The following is a 12730-nucleotide window of genomic DNA, read 5'->3' as shown; positions in this document are numbered from 1 at the left end:
AAAGCGAGTGAAAACCCCCCTTGCCTTCCCTTCAGACTGCAAAGAATGTTCAATTAATAGGCCATCAAACCAGTTACATTGTGACGACAACTTTAACATTTGTCGCGCGCGAAAATTCAGTGCTCATGCAATGTGGACAAGCAAGAAAATAACAACTCATGAATCAACTATAAACTAAAAGCAATCAATAAAGTAGAAGCCTACAACACGAGGAATTCCCAAGCGGTCACCCAGCGAAGTACTACTCTCGCCCTACAGGATTTGACTGCGGGGATCGGACGGGACCCGGTTTTTTGCCTGTGGTATGGTCGTAGACGGAAGAATACAAGCTCTAGTTGTATGTGTGATTTTTTTTCGTCTAGCCAAGCGAGAAAGCGAGTGAAAACCCCCCTTGCCTTCCCTTCAGACTGCAAAGAATGTTCAATTAATAGGCCATCAACCAGTTACATTGTGACGACAACTTTAACATTTGTCGCGCGCGAAAATTCAGTGCTCATGCAATGTGGACAAGCAAGAAAATAACAACTCATGAATCAACCATAAACTAAAAGCAATCAATAAAGTAGAAGCCTACAACACGAGGAATTCCCAAGCGGTCACCCAGCGAAGTACTACTCTCGCCCTACAGGATTTGACTGCGGGGATCGGACGGGACCCGGTTTTTTGCCTGTGGTATGGTCGTAGACGGAAGAATACAAGCTCTAGTTGTATGTGTGATTTGTTTTCGTCTAGCCAAGCGAGAAAGCGAGTGAAAACCCCCCTTGCCTTCCCTTCAGACTGCAAAGAATGTTCAATTAATAGGCCATCAACCAGTTACATTGTGACGACAACTTTAACATTTGTCGCGCGCGAAAATTCAGTGCTCATGCAATGTGGACAAGCAAGAAAATAACAACTCATGAATCAACATAAACTAGTAGCACTCGATAAAGTAGAAGCCTACAACACGAGGAATTCCCAAGCGGTCACCCAGCGACGTACTACTCTCGCCCTACAGGATTTGACTGCGGGGATCGGACGGGACCCGGTATTTTGCCTGTGGTATGGTCGTAGACGGAAGAATACAAGCTCTAGTTGTATGTGTGATTTGTTTTCGTCTAGCCAAGCGAGAAAGCGAGTGAAAACCCCCCTTGCCTTCCCTTCAGACTGCAAAGAATGTTCAATTAATAGGCCATCAACCAGTTACATTGTGACGACAACTTTAACATTTGTCGCGCGCGAAAATTCAGTGCTCATGCAATGTGGACAAGCAAGAAAATAACAACTCATGAATCAACCATAAACTAAAAGCAATCAATAAAGTAGAAGCCTACAACACGAGGAATTCCCAAGCGGTCACCCAGCGAAGTACTACTCTCGCCCTACAGGATTTGACTGCGGGGATCGGACGGGACCCGGTTTTTTGCCTGTGGTATGGTCGTAGACGGAAGAATACAAGCTCTAGTTGTATGTGTGATTTGTTTTCGTCTAGCCAAGCGAGAAAGCGAGTGAAAACCCCCCTTGCCTTCCCTTCAGACTGCAAAGAATGTTCAATTAATAGGCCATCAACCAGTTACATTGTGACGACAACTTTAACATTTGTCGCGCGCGAAAATTCAGTGCTCATGCAATGTGGACAAGCAAGAAAATAACAACTCATGAATCAACCATAAACTAAAAGCAATCAATAAAGTAGAAGCCTACAACACGAGGAATTCCCAAGCGGTCACCCAGCGAAGTACTACTCTCGCCCTACAGGATTTGACTGCGGGGATCGGACGGGACCCGGTTTTTTGCCTGTGGTATGGTCGTAGACGGAAGAATACAAGCTCTAGTTGTATGTGTGATTTGTTTTCGTCTAGCCAAGCGAGAAAGCGAGTGAAAACCCCCCTTGCCTTCCCTTCAGACTGCAAAGAATGTTCAATTAATAGGCCATCAACCAGTTACATTGTGACGACAACTTTAACATTTGTCGCGCGCGAAAATTCAGTGCTCATGCAATGTGGACAAGCAAGAAAATAACAACTCATGAATCAACCATAAACTAAAAGCAATCAATAAAGTAGAAGCCTACAACACGAGGAATTCCCAAGCGGTCACCCAGCGAAGTACTACTCTCGCCCTACAGGATTTGACTGCGGGGATCGGACGGGACCCGGTTTTTTGCCTGTGGTATGGTCGTAGACGGAAGAATACAAGCTCTAGTTGTATGTGTGATTTTTTTTCGTCTAGCCAAGCGAGAAAGCGAGTGAAAACCCCCCTTGCCTTCCCTTCAGACTGCAAAGAATGTTCAATTAATAGGCCATCAACCAGTTACATTGTGACGACAACTTTAACATTTGTCGCGCGCGAAAATTCAGTGCTCATGCAATGTGGACAAGCAAGAAAATAACAACTCATGAATCAACCATAAACTAAAAGCAATCAATAAAGTAGAAGCCTACAACACGAGGAATTCCCAAGCGGTCACCCAGCGAAGTACTACTCTCGCCCTACAGGATTTGACTGCGGGGATCGGACGGGACCCGGTTTTTTGCCTGTGGTATGGTCGTAGACGGAAGAATACAAGCTCTAGTTGTATGTGTGATTTCTTTCGTCTAGCCAAGCGAGAAAGCGAGTGAAAACCCCCCTTGCCTTCCCTTCAGACTGCAAAGAATGTTCAATTAATAGGCCATCAACCAGTTACATTGTGACGACAACTTTAACATTTGTCGCGCGCGAAAATTCAGTGCTCATGCAATGTGGACAAGCAAGAAAATAACAACTCATGAATCAACCATAAACTAAAAGCAATCAATAAAGTAGAAGCCTACAACACGAGGAATTCCCAAGCGGTCACCCAGCGAAGTACTACTCTCGCCCTACAGGATTTGACTGCGGGGATCGGACGGGACCCGGTTTTTTGCCTGTGGTATGGTCGTAGACGGAAGAATACAAGCTCTAGTTGTATGTGTGATTTGTTTTCGTCTAGCCAAGCGAGAAAGCGAGTGAAAACCCCCCTTGCCTTCCCTTCAGACTGCAAAGAATGTTCAATTAATAGGCCATCAACCAGTTACATTGTGACGACAACTTTAACATTTGTCGCGCGCGAAAATTCAGTGCTCATGCAATGTGGACAAGCAAGAAAATAACAACTCATGAATCAACCATAAACTAAAAGCAATCAATAAAGTAGAAGCCTACAACACGAGGAATTCCCAAGCGGTCACCCAGCGAAGTACTACTCTCGCCCTACAGGATTTGACTGCGGGGATCGGACGGGACCCGGTTTTTTGCCTGTGGTATGGTCGTAGACGGAAGAATACAAGCTCTAGTTGTATGTGTGATTTGTTTTCGTCTAGCCAAGCGAGAAAGCGAGTGAAAACCCCCCTTGCCTTCCCTTCAGACTGCAAAGAATGTTCAATTAATAGGCCATCAACCAGTTACATTGTGACGACAACTTTAACATTTGTCGCGCGCGAAAATTCAGTGCTCATGCAATGTGGACAAGCAAGAAAATAACAACTCATGAATCAACCATAAACTAAAAGCAATCAATAAAGTAGAAGCCTACAACACGAGGAATTCCCAAGCGGTCACCCAGCGAAGTACTACTCTCGCCCTACAGGATTTGACTGCGGGGATCGGACGGGACCCGGTTTTTTGCCTGTGGTATGGTCGTAGACGGAAGAATACAAGCTCTAGTTGTATGTGTGATTTGTTTTCGTCTAGCCAAGCGAGAAAGCGAGTGAAAAACCCCCTTGCCTTCCCTTCAGACTGCAAAGAATGTTCAATTAATAGGCCATCAACCAGTTACATTGTGACGACAACTTTAACATTTGTCGCGCGCGAAAATTCAGTGCTCATGCAATGTGGACAAGCAAGAAAATAACAACTCATGAATCAACTATAAACTAAAAGCAATCAATAAAGTAGAAGCCTACAACACGAGGAATTCCCAAGCGGTCACCCAGCGAAGTACTACTCTCGCCCTACAGGATTTGACTGCGGGGATCGGACGGGACCCGGTTTTTTGCCTGTGGTATGGTCGTAGACGGAAGAATACAAGCTCTAGTTGTATGTGTGATTTGTTTTCGTCTAGCCAAGCGAGAAAGCGAGTGAAAACCCCCTTGCCTTCCCTTCAGACTGCAAAGAATGTTCAATTAATAGGCCATCAACCAGTTACATTGTGACGACAACTTTAACATTTGTCGCGCGCGAAAATTCAGTGCTCATGCAATGTGGACAAGCAAGAAAATAACAACTCATGAATCAACCATAAACTAAAAGCAATCAATAAAGTAGAAGCCTACAACACGAGGAATTCCCAAGCGGTCACCCAGCGAAGTACTACTCTCGCCCTACAGGATTTGACTGCGGGGATCGGACGGGACCCGGTTTTTTGCCTGTGGTATGGTCGTAGACGGAAGAATACAAGCTCTAGTTGTATGTGTGATTTGTTTTCGTCTAGCCAAGCGAGAAAGCGAGTGAAAACCCCCTTGCCTTCCCTTCAGACTGCAAAGAATGTTCAATTAATAGGCCATCAACCAGTTACATTGTGACGACAACTTTAACATTTGTCGCGCGCGAAAATTCAGTGCTCATGCAATGTGGACAAGCAAGAAAATAACAACTCATGAATCAACTATAAACTAAAAGCAATCAATAAAGTAGAAGCCTACAACACGAGGAATTCCCAAGCGGTCACCCAGCGAAGTACTACTCTCGCCCTACAGGATTTGACTGCGGGGATCGGACGGGACCCGGTTTTTTGCCTGTGGTATGGTCGTAGACGGAAGAATACAAGCTCTAGTTGTATGTGTGATTTGTTTTCGTCTAGCCAAGCGAGAAAGCGAGTGAAAACCCCCCTTGCCTTCCCTTCAGACTGCAAAGAATGTTCAATTAATAGGCCATCAACCAGTTACATTGTGACGACAACTTTAACATTTGTCGCGCGCGAAAATTCAGTGCTCATGCAATGTGGACAAGCAAGAAAATAACAACTCATGAATCAACCATAAACTAAAAGCAATCAATAAAGTAGAAGCCTACAACACGAGGAATTCCCAAGCGGTCACCCAGCGAAGTACTACTCTCGCCCTACAGGATTTGACTGCGGGGATCGGACGGGACCCGGTTTTTTGCCTGTGGTATGGTCGTAGACGGAAGAATACAAGCTCTAGTTGTATGTGTGATTTGTTTTCGTCTAGCCAAGCGAGAAAGCGAGTGAAAACCCCCCTTGCCTTCCCTTCAGACTGCAAAGAATGTTCAATTAATAGGCCATCAACCAGTTACATTGTGACGACAACTTTAACATTTGTCGCGCGCGAAAATTCAGTGCTCATGCAATGTGGACAAGCAAGAAAATAACAACTCATGAATCAACTATAAACTAAAAGCAATCAATAAAGTAGAAGCCTACAACACGAGGAATTCCCAAGCGGTCACCCAGCGAAGTACTACTCTCGCCCTACAGGATTTGACTGCGGGGATCGGACGGGACCCGGTTTTTTGCCTGTGGTATGGTCGTAGACGGAAGAATACAAGCTCTAGTTGTATGTGTGATTTGTTTTCGTCTAGCCAAGCGAGAAAGCGAGTGAAAACCCCCCTTGCCTTCCCTTCAGACTGCAAAGAATGTTCAATTAATAGGCCATCAACCAGTTACATTGTGACGACAACTTTAACATTTGTCGCGCGCGAAAATTCAGTGCTCATGCAATGTGGACAAGCAAGAAAATAACAACTCATGAATCAACCATAAACTAAAAGCAATCAATAAAGTAGAAGCCTACAACACGAGGAATTCCCAAGCGGTCACCCAGCGAAGTACTACTCTCGCCCTACAGGATTTGACTGCGGGGATCGGACGGGACCCGGTTTTTTGCCTGTGGTATGGTCGTAGACGGAAGAATACAAGCTCTAGTTGTATGTGTGATTTGTTTTCGTCTAGCCAAGCGAGAAAGCGAGTGAAAACCCCCCTTGCCTTCCCTTCAGACTGCAAAGAATGTTCAATTAATAGGCCATCAACCAGTTACATTGTGACGACAACTTTAACATTTGTCGCGCGCGAAAATTCAGTGCTCATGCAATGTGGACAAGCAAGAAAATAACAACTCATGAATCAACCATAAACTAAAAGCAATCAATAAAGTAGAAGCCTACAACACGAGGAATTCCCAAGCGGTCACCCAGCGAAGTACTACTCTCGCCCTACAGGATTTGACTGCGGGGATCGGACGGGACCCGGTTTTTTGCCTGTGGTATGGTCGTAGACGGAAGAATACAAGCTCTAGTTGTATGTGTGATTTGTTTTCGTCTAGCCAAGCGAGAAAGCGAGTGAAAACCCCCTTGCCTTCCCTTCAGACTGCAAAGAATGTTCAATTAATAGGCCATCAACCAGTTACATTGTGACGACAACTTTAACATTTGTCGCGCGCGAAAATTCAGTGCTCATGCAATGTGGACAAGCAAGAAAATAACAACTCATGAATCAACCATAAACTAAAAGCAATCAATAAAGTAGAAGCCTACAACACGAGGAATTCCCAAGCGGTCACCCAGCGAAGTACTACTCTCGCCCTACAGGATTTGACTGCGGGGATCGGACGGGACCCGGTTTTTTGCCTGTGGTATGGTCGTAGACGGAAGAATACAAGCTCTAGTTGTATGTGTGATTTGTTTTCGTCTAGCCAAGCGAGAAAGCGAGTGAAAACCCCCCTTGCCTTCCCTTCAGACTGCAAAGAATGTTCAATTAATAGGCCATCAACCAGTTACATTGTGACGACAACTTTAACATTTGTCGCGCGCGAAAATTCAGTGCTCATGCAATGTGGACAAGCAAGAAAATAACAACTCATGAATCAACTATAAACTAAAAGCAATCAATAAAGTAGAAGCCTACAACACGAGGAATTCCCAAGCGGTCACCCAGCGAAGTACTACTCTCGCCCTACAGGATTTGACTGCGGGGATCGGACGGGACCCGGTTTTTTGCCTGTGGTATGGTCGTAGACGGAAGAATACAAGCTCTAGTTGTATGTGTGATTTGTTTTCGTCTAGCCAAGCGAGAAAGCGAGTGAAAACCCCCCTTGCCTTCCCTTCAGACTGCAAAGAATGTTCAATTAATAGGCCATCAACCAGTTACATTGTGACGACAACTTTAACATTTGTCGCGCGCGAAAATTCAGTGCTCATGCAATGTGGACAAGCAAGAAAATAACAACTCATGAATCAACTATAAACTAAAAGCAATCAATAAAGTAGAAGCCTACAACACGAGGAATTCCCAAGCGGTCACCCAGCGAAGTACTACTCTCGCCCTACAGGATTTGACTGCGGGGATCGGACGGGACCCGGTTTTTTGCCTGTGGTATGGTCGTAGACGGAAGAATACAAGCTCTAGTTGTATGTGTGATTTGTTTTCGTCTAGCCAAGCGAGAAAGCGAGTGAAAACCCCCCTTGCCTTCCCTTCAGACTGCAAAGAATGTTCAATTAATAGGCCATCAACCAGTTACATTGTGACGACAACTTTAACATTTGTCGCGCGCGAAAATTCAGTGCTCATGCAATGTGGACAAGCAAGAAAATAACAACTCATGAATCAACTATAAACTAAAAGCAATCAATAAAGTAGAAGCCTACAACACGAGGAATTCCCAAGCGGTCACCCAGCGAAGTACTACTCTCGCCCTACAGGATTTGACTGCGGGGATCGGACGGGACCCGGTTTTTTGCCTGTGGTATGGTCGTAGACGGAAGAATACAAGCTCTAGTTGTATGTGTGATTTGTTTTCGTCTAGCCAAGCGAGAAAGCGAGTGAAAACCCCCTTGCCTTCCCTTCAGACTGCAAAGAATGTTCAATTAATAGGCCATCAACCAGTTACATTGTGACGACAACTTTAACATTTGTCGCGCGCGAAAATTCAGTGCTCATGCAATGTGGACAAGCAAGAAAATAACAACTCATGAATCAACTATAAACTAAAAGCAATCAATAAAGTAGAAGCCTACAACACGAGGAATTCCCAAGCGGTCACCCAGCGAAGTACTACTCTCGCCCTACAGGATTTGACTGCGGGGATCGGACGGGACCCGGTTTTTTGCCTGTGGTATGGTCGTAGACGGAAGAATACAAGCTCTAGTTGTATGTGTGATTTGTTTTCGTCTAGCCAAGCGAGAAAGCGAGTGAAAACCCCCCTTGCCTTCCCTTCAGACTGCAAAGAATGTTCAATTAATAGGCCATCAACCAGTTACATTGTGACGACAACTTTAACATTTGTCGCGCGCGAAAATTCAGTGCTCATGCAATGTGGACAAGCAAGAAAATAACAACTCATGAATCAACTATAAACTAAAAGCAATCAATAAAGTAGAAGCCTACAACACGAGGAATTCCCAAGCGGTCACCCAGCGAAGTACTACTCTCGCCCTACAGGATTTGACTGCGGGGATCGGACGGGACCCGGTTTTTTGCCTGTGGTATGGTCGTAGACGGAAGAATACAAGCTCTAGTTGTATGTGTGATTTGTTTTCGTCTAGCCAAGCGAGAAAGCGAGTGAAAACCCCCCTTGCCTTCCCTTCAGACTGCAAAGAATGTTCAATTAATAGGCCATCAACCAGTTACATTGTGACGACAACTTTAACATTTGTCGCGCGCGAAAATTCAGTGCTCATGCAATGTGGACAAGCAAGAAAATAACAACTCATGAATCAACTATAAACTAAAAGCAATCAATAAAGTAGAAGCCTACAACACGAGGAATTCCCAAGCGGTCACCCAGCGAAGTACTACTCTCGCCCTACAGGATTTGACTGCGGGGATCGGACGGGACCCGGTTTTTTGCCTGTGGTATGGTCGTAGACGGAAGAATACAAGCTCTAGTTGTATGTGTGATTTGTTTTCGTCTAGCCAAGCGAGAAAGCGAGTGAAAACCCCCCTTGCCTTCCCTTCAGACTGCAAAGAATGTTCAATTAATAGGCCATCAACCAGTTACATTGTGACGACAACTTTAACATTTGTCGCGCGCGAAAATTCAGTGCTCATGCAATGTGGACAAGCAAGAAAATAACAACTCATGAATCAACTATAAACTAAAAGCAATCAATAAAGTAGAAGCCTACAACACGAGGAATTCCCAAGCGGTCACCCAGCGAAGTACTACTCTCGCCCTACAGGATTTGACTGCGGGGATCGGACGGGACCCGGTTTTTTGCCTGTGGTATGGTCGTAGACGGAAGAATACAAGCTCTAGTTGTATGTGTGATTTGTTTTCGTCTAGCCAAGCGAGAAAGCGAGTGAAAACCCCCCTTGCCTTCCCTTCAGACTGCAAAGAATGTTCAATTAATAGGCCATCAACCAGTTACATTGTGACGACAACTTTAACATTTGTCGCGCGCGAAAATTCAGTGCTCATGCAATGTGGACAAGCAAGAAAATAACAACTCATGAATCAACTATAAACTAAAAGCAATCAATAAAGTAGAAGCCTACAACACGAGGAATTCCCAAGCGGTCACCCAGCGAAGTACTACTCTCGCCCTACAGGATTTGACTGCGGGGATCGGACGGGACCCGGTTTTTTGCCTGTGGTATGGTCGTAGACGGAAGAATACAAGCTCTAGTTGTATGTGTGATTTGTTTTCGTCTAGCCAAGCGAGAAAGCGAGTGAAAACCCCCCTTGCCTTCCCTTCAGACTGCAAAGAATGTTCAATTAATAGGCCATCAACCAGTTACATTGTGACGACAACTTTAACATTTGTCGCGCGCGAAAATTCAGTGCTCATGCAATGTGGACAAGCAAGAAAATAACAACTCATGAATCAACTATAAACTAAAAGCAATCAATAAAGTAGAAGCCTACAACACGAGGAATTCCCAAGCGGTCACCCAGCGAAGTACTACTCTCGCCCTACAGGATTTGACTGCGGGGATCGGACGGGACCCGGTTTTTTGCCTGTGGTATGGTCGTAGACGGAAGAATACAAGCTCTAGTTGTATGTGTGATTTGTTTTCGTCTAGCCAAGCGAGAAAGCGAGTGAAAACCCCCCTTGCCTTCCCTTCAGACTGCAAAGAATGTTCAATTAATAGGCCATCAACCAGTTACATTGTGACGACAACTTTAACATTTGTCGCGCGCGAAAATTCAGTGCTCATGCAATGTGGACAAGCAAGAAAATAACAACTCATGAATCAACTATAAACTAAAAGCAATCAATAAAGTAGAAGCCTACAACACGAGGAATTCCCAAGCGGTCACCCAGCGAAGTACTACTCTCGCCCTACAGGATTTGACTGCGGGGATCGGACGGGACCCGGTTTTTTGCCTGTGGTATGGTCGTAGACGGAAGAATACAAGCTCTAGTTGTATGTGTGATTTGTTTTCGTCTAGCCAAGCGAGAAAGCGAGTGAAAACCCCCCTTGCCTTCCCTTCAGACTGCAAAGAATGTTCAATTAATAGGCCATCAACCAGTTACATTGTGACGACAACTTTAACATTTGTCGCGCGCGAAAATTCAGTGCTCATGCAATGTGGACAAGCAAGAAAATAACAACTCATGAATCAACTATAAACTAAAAGCAATCAATAAAGTAGAAGCCTACAACACGAGGAATTCCCAAGCGGTCACCCAGCGAAGTACTACTCTCGCCCTACAGGATTTGACTGCGGGGATCGGACGGGACCCGGTTTTTTGCCTGTGGTATGGTCGTAGACGGAAGAATACAAGCTCTAGTTGTATGTGTGATTTGTTTTCGTCTAGCCAAGCGAGAAAGCGAGTGAAAACCCCCCTTGCCTTCCCTTCAGACTGCAAAGAATGTTCAATTAATAGGCCATCAACCAGTTACATTGTGACGACAACTTTAACATTTGTCGCGCGCGAAAATTCAGTGCTCATGCAATGTGGACAAGCAAGAAAATAACAACTCATGAATCAACTATAAACTAAAAGCAATCAATAAAGTAGAAGCCTACAACACGAGGAATTCCCAAGCGGTCACCCAGCGAAGTACTACTCTCGCCCTACAGGATTTGACTGCGGGGATCGGACGGGACCCGGTTTTTTGCCTGTGGTATGGTCGTAGACGGAAGAATACAAGCTCTAGTTGTATGTGTGATTTGTTTTCGTCTAGCCAAGCGAGAAAGCGAGTGAAAACCCCCCTTGCCTTCCCTTCAGACTGCAAAGAATGTTCAATTAATAGGCCATCAACCAGTTACATTGTGACGACAACTTTAACATTTGTCGCGCGCGAAAATTCAGTGCTCATGCAATGTGGACAAGCAAGAAAATAACAACTCATGAATCAACTATAAACTAAAAGCAATCAATAAAGTAGAAGCCTACAACACGAGGAATTCCCAAGCGGTCACCCAGCGAAGTACTACTCTCGCCCTACAGGATTTGACTGCGGGGATCGGACGGGACCCGGTTTTTTGCCTGTGGTATGGTCGTAGACGGAAGAATACAAGCTCTAGTTGTATGTGTGATTTGTTTTCGTCTAGCCAAGCGAGAAAGCGAGTGAAAACCCCCCTTGCCTTCCCTTCAGACTGCAAAGAATGTTCAATTAATAGGCCATCAACCAGTTACATTGTGACGACAACTTTAACATTTGTCGCGCGCGAAAATTCAGTGCTCATGCAATGTGGACAAGCAAGAAAATAACAACTCATGAATCAACTATAAACTAAAAGCAATCAATAAAGTAGAAGCCTACAACACGAGGAATTCCCAAGCGGTCACCCAGCGAAGTACTACTCTCGCCCTACAGGATTTGACTGCGGGGATCGGACGGGACCCGGTTTTTTGCCTGTGGTATGGTCGTAGACGGAAGAATACAAGCTCTAGTTGTATGTGTGATTTGTTTTCGTCTAGCCAAGCGAGAAAGCGAGTGAAAACCCCCCTTGCCTTCCCTTCAGACTGCAAAGAATGTTCAATTAATAGGCCATCAACCAGTTACATTGTGACGACAACTTTAACATTTGTCGCGCGCGAAAATTCAGTGCTCATGCAATGTGGACAAGCAAGAAAATAACAACTCATGAATCAACTATAAACTAAAAGCAATCAATAAAGTAGAAGCCTACAACACGAGGAATTCCCAAGCGGTCACCCAGCGAAGTACTACTCTCGCCCTACAGGATTTGACTGCGGGGATCGGACGGGACCCGGTTTTTTGCCTGTGGTATGGTCGTAGACGGAAGAATACAAGCTCTAGTTGTATGTGTGATTTGTTTTCGTCTAGCCAAGCGAGAAAGCGAGTGAAAACCCCCCTTGCCTTCCCTTCAGACTGCAAAGAATGTTCAATTAATAGGCCATCAACCAGTTACATTGTGACGACAACTTTAACATTTGTCGCGCGCGAAAATTCAGTGCTCATGCAATGTGGACAAGCAAGAAAATAACAACTCATGAATCAACTATAAACTAAAAGCAATCAATAAAGTAGAAGCCTACAACACGAGGAATTCCCAAGCGGTCACCCAGCGAAGTACTACTCTCGCCCTACAGGATTTGACTGCGGGGATCGGACGGGACCCGGTTTTTTGCCTGTGGTATGGTCGTAGACGGAAGAATACAAGCTCTAGTTGTATGTGTGATTTGTTTTCGTCTAGCCAAGCGAGAAAGCGAGTGAAAACCCCCCTTGCCTTCCCTTCAGACTGCAAAGAATGTTCAATTAATAGGCCATCAACCAGTTACATTGTGACGACAACTTTAACATTTGTCGCGCGCGAAAATTCAGTGCTCATGCAATGTGGACAAGCAAGAAAATAACAAC

General features: G+C 44.9%; 34 non-coding genes across 34 annotated transcripts; all 34 read right to left on the bottom strand.

Annotated features, from left to right (window-relative positions):
- Window positions 1-197: 197 nt before the first annotated feature.
- On the bottom strand, window positions 198-316 carry LOC137993871 (5S ribosomal RNA). The gene has a single exon (XR_011122016.1). It is a non-coding gene; the product is annotated as a 5S ribosomal RNA (ribosomal RNA).
- A 251-nt stretch (window positions 317-567) lies between these two features.
- On the bottom strand, window positions 568-686 carry LOC137993870 (5S ribosomal RNA). The gene has a single exon (XR_011122015.1). It is a non-coding gene; the product is annotated as a 5S ribosomal RNA (ribosomal RNA).
- Window positions 687-936: 250 nt separating this feature from the next.
- Window positions 937-1055, bottom strand: LOC137993895 (5S ribosomal RNA). The gene has a single exon (XR_011122039.1). It is a non-coding gene; the product is annotated as a 5S ribosomal RNA (ribosomal RNA).
- A 251-nt stretch (window positions 1056-1306) lies between these two features.
- LOC137993869 (5S ribosomal RNA) lies at window positions 1307-1425 on the bottom strand. The gene has a single exon (XR_011122014.1). It is a non-coding gene; the product is annotated as a 5S ribosomal RNA (ribosomal RNA).
- A 251-nt stretch (window positions 1426-1676) lies between these two features.
- Window positions 1677-1795, bottom strand: LOC137993868 (5S ribosomal RNA). The gene has a single exon (XR_011122013.1). It is a non-coding gene; the product is annotated as a 5S ribosomal RNA (ribosomal RNA).
- Window positions 1796-2046: 251 nt separating this feature from the next.
- Window positions 2047-2165, bottom strand: LOC137993867 (5S ribosomal RNA). The gene has a single exon (XR_011122012.1). It is a non-coding gene; the product is annotated as a 5S ribosomal RNA (ribosomal RNA).
- Window positions 2166-2416: 251 nt separating this feature from the next.
- On the bottom strand, window positions 2417-2535 carry LOC137993864 (5S ribosomal RNA). Its single transcript, XR_011122010.1, has one exon. It is a non-coding gene; the product is annotated as a 5S ribosomal RNA (ribosomal RNA).
- A 250-nt stretch (window positions 2536-2785) lies between these two features.
- On the bottom strand, window positions 2786-2904 carry LOC137993863 (5S ribosomal RNA). The gene has a single exon (XR_011122009.1). It is a non-coding gene; the product is annotated as a 5S ribosomal RNA (ribosomal RNA).
- A 251-nt stretch (window positions 2905-3155) lies between these two features.
- Window positions 3156-3274, bottom strand: LOC137993862 (5S ribosomal RNA). Its single transcript, XR_011122008.1, has one exon. It is a non-coding gene; the product is annotated as a 5S ribosomal RNA (ribosomal RNA).
- Window positions 3275-3525: 251 nt separating this feature from the next.
- LOC137993861 (5S ribosomal RNA) lies at window positions 3526-3644 on the bottom strand. The gene has a single exon (XR_011122007.1). It is a non-coding gene; the product is annotated as a 5S ribosomal RNA (ribosomal RNA).
- Window positions 3645-3895: 251 nt separating this feature from the next.
- LOC137993860 (5S ribosomal RNA) lies at window positions 3896-4014 on the bottom strand. Its single transcript, XR_011122006.1, has one exon. It is a non-coding gene; the product is annotated as a 5S ribosomal RNA (ribosomal RNA).
- Window positions 4015-4264: 250 nt separating this feature from the next.
- LOC137993859 (5S ribosomal RNA) lies at window positions 4265-4383 on the bottom strand. Its single transcript, XR_011122005.1, has one exon. It is a non-coding gene; the product is annotated as a 5S ribosomal RNA (ribosomal RNA).
- A 250-nt stretch (window positions 4384-4633) lies between these two features.
- LOC137993858 (5S ribosomal RNA) lies at window positions 4634-4752 on the bottom strand. Its single transcript, XR_011122004.1, has one exon. It is a non-coding gene; the product is annotated as a 5S ribosomal RNA (ribosomal RNA).
- Window positions 4753-5003: 251 nt separating this feature from the next.
- Window positions 5004-5122, bottom strand: LOC137993857 (5S ribosomal RNA). The gene has a single exon (XR_011122003.1). It is a non-coding gene; the product is annotated as a 5S ribosomal RNA (ribosomal RNA).
- A 251-nt stretch (window positions 5123-5373) lies between these two features.
- On the bottom strand, window positions 5374-5492 carry LOC137993856 (5S ribosomal RNA). Its single transcript, XR_011122002.1, has one exon. It is a non-coding gene; the product is annotated as a 5S ribosomal RNA (ribosomal RNA).
- Window positions 5493-5743: 251 nt separating this feature from the next.
- On the bottom strand, window positions 5744-5862 carry LOC137993855 (5S ribosomal RNA). The gene has a single exon (XR_011122001.1). It is a non-coding gene; the product is annotated as a 5S ribosomal RNA (ribosomal RNA).
- Window positions 5863-6113: 251 nt separating this feature from the next.
- Window positions 6114-6232, bottom strand: LOC137993853 (5S ribosomal RNA). The gene has a single exon (XR_011121999.1). It is a non-coding gene; the product is annotated as a 5S ribosomal RNA (ribosomal RNA).
- A 250-nt stretch (window positions 6233-6482) lies between these two features.
- Window positions 6483-6601, bottom strand: LOC137993852 (5S ribosomal RNA). Its single transcript, XR_011121998.1, has one exon. It is a non-coding gene; the product is annotated as a 5S ribosomal RNA (ribosomal RNA).
- A 251-nt stretch (window positions 6602-6852) lies between these two features.
- LOC137993851 (5S ribosomal RNA) lies at window positions 6853-6971 on the bottom strand. Its single transcript, XR_011121997.1, has one exon. It is a non-coding gene; the product is annotated as a 5S ribosomal RNA (ribosomal RNA).
- A 251-nt stretch (window positions 6972-7222) lies between these two features.
- LOC137993849 (5S ribosomal RNA) lies at window positions 7223-7341 on the bottom strand. The gene has a single exon (XR_011121996.1). It is a non-coding gene; the product is annotated as a 5S ribosomal RNA (ribosomal RNA).
- Window positions 7342-7592: 251 nt separating this feature from the next.
- LOC137993848 (5S ribosomal RNA) lies at window positions 7593-7711 on the bottom strand. The gene has a single exon (XR_011121995.1). It is a non-coding gene; the product is annotated as a 5S ribosomal RNA (ribosomal RNA).
- Window positions 7712-7961: 250 nt separating this feature from the next.
- Window positions 7962-8080, bottom strand: LOC137993847 (5S ribosomal RNA). Its single transcript, XR_011121994.1, has one exon. It is a non-coding gene; the product is annotated as a 5S ribosomal RNA (ribosomal RNA).
- Window positions 8081-8331: 251 nt separating this feature from the next.
- On the bottom strand, window positions 8332-8450 carry LOC137993846 (5S ribosomal RNA). Its single transcript, XR_011121993.1, has one exon. It is a non-coding gene; the product is annotated as a 5S ribosomal RNA (ribosomal RNA).
- Window positions 8451-8701: 251 nt separating this feature from the next.
- LOC137993845 (5S ribosomal RNA) lies at window positions 8702-8820 on the bottom strand. Its single transcript, XR_011121992.1, has one exon. It is a non-coding gene; the product is annotated as a 5S ribosomal RNA (ribosomal RNA).
- Window positions 8821-9071: 251 nt separating this feature from the next.
- LOC137993844 (5S ribosomal RNA) lies at window positions 9072-9190 on the bottom strand. Its single transcript, XR_011121991.1, has one exon. It is a non-coding gene; the product is annotated as a 5S ribosomal RNA (ribosomal RNA).
- Window positions 9191-9441: 251 nt separating this feature from the next.
- LOC137993843 (5S ribosomal RNA) lies at window positions 9442-9560 on the bottom strand. Its single transcript, XR_011121990.1, has one exon. It is a non-coding gene; the product is annotated as a 5S ribosomal RNA (ribosomal RNA).
- Window positions 9561-9811: 251 nt separating this feature from the next.
- Window positions 9812-9930, bottom strand: LOC137993841 (5S ribosomal RNA). Its single transcript, XR_011121988.1, has one exon. It is a non-coding gene; the product is annotated as a 5S ribosomal RNA (ribosomal RNA).
- A 251-nt stretch (window positions 9931-10181) lies between these two features.
- On the bottom strand, window positions 10182-10300 carry LOC137993840 (5S ribosomal RNA). Its single transcript, XR_011121987.1, has one exon. It is a non-coding gene; the product is annotated as a 5S ribosomal RNA (ribosomal RNA).
- Window positions 10301-10551: 251 nt separating this feature from the next.
- On the bottom strand, window positions 10552-10670 carry LOC137993839 (5S ribosomal RNA). The gene has a single exon (XR_011121986.1). It is a non-coding gene; the product is annotated as a 5S ribosomal RNA (ribosomal RNA).
- Window positions 10671-10921: 251 nt separating this feature from the next.
- Window positions 10922-11040, bottom strand: LOC137993838 (5S ribosomal RNA). Its single transcript, XR_011121985.1, has one exon. It is a non-coding gene; the product is annotated as a 5S ribosomal RNA (ribosomal RNA).
- Window positions 11041-11291: 251 nt separating this feature from the next.
- Window positions 11292-11410, bottom strand: LOC137993837 (5S ribosomal RNA). The gene has a single exon (XR_011121984.1). It is a non-coding gene; the product is annotated as a 5S ribosomal RNA (ribosomal RNA).
- A 251-nt stretch (window positions 11411-11661) lies between these two features.
- On the bottom strand, window positions 11662-11780 carry LOC137993836 (5S ribosomal RNA). The gene has a single exon (XR_011121983.1). It is a non-coding gene; the product is annotated as a 5S ribosomal RNA (ribosomal RNA).
- Window positions 11781-12031: 251 nt separating this feature from the next.
- On the bottom strand, window positions 12032-12150 carry LOC137993835 (5S ribosomal RNA). The gene has a single exon (XR_011121982.1). It is a non-coding gene; the product is annotated as a 5S ribosomal RNA (ribosomal RNA).
- A 251-nt stretch (window positions 12151-12401) lies between these two features.
- LOC137993833 (5S ribosomal RNA) lies at window positions 12402-12520 on the bottom strand. Its single transcript, XR_011121981.1, has one exon. It is a non-coding gene; the product is annotated as a 5S ribosomal RNA (ribosomal RNA).
- Between the last annotated feature and the right edge of the window lie 210 nt (window positions 12521-12730).

The sequence above is a fragment of the Montipora foliosa genome, chromosome 2 (genome assembly GCF_036669935.1).
Source record: "Montipora foliosa isolate CH-2021 chromosome 2, ASM3666993v2, whole genome shotgun sequence".
Lineage (NCBI taxonomy): Eukaryota > Metazoa > Cnidaria > Anthozoa > Scleractinia > Acroporidae > Montipora > Montipora foliosa.
This window is presented reverse-complemented; position numbering and strand designations above follow the sequence as displayed.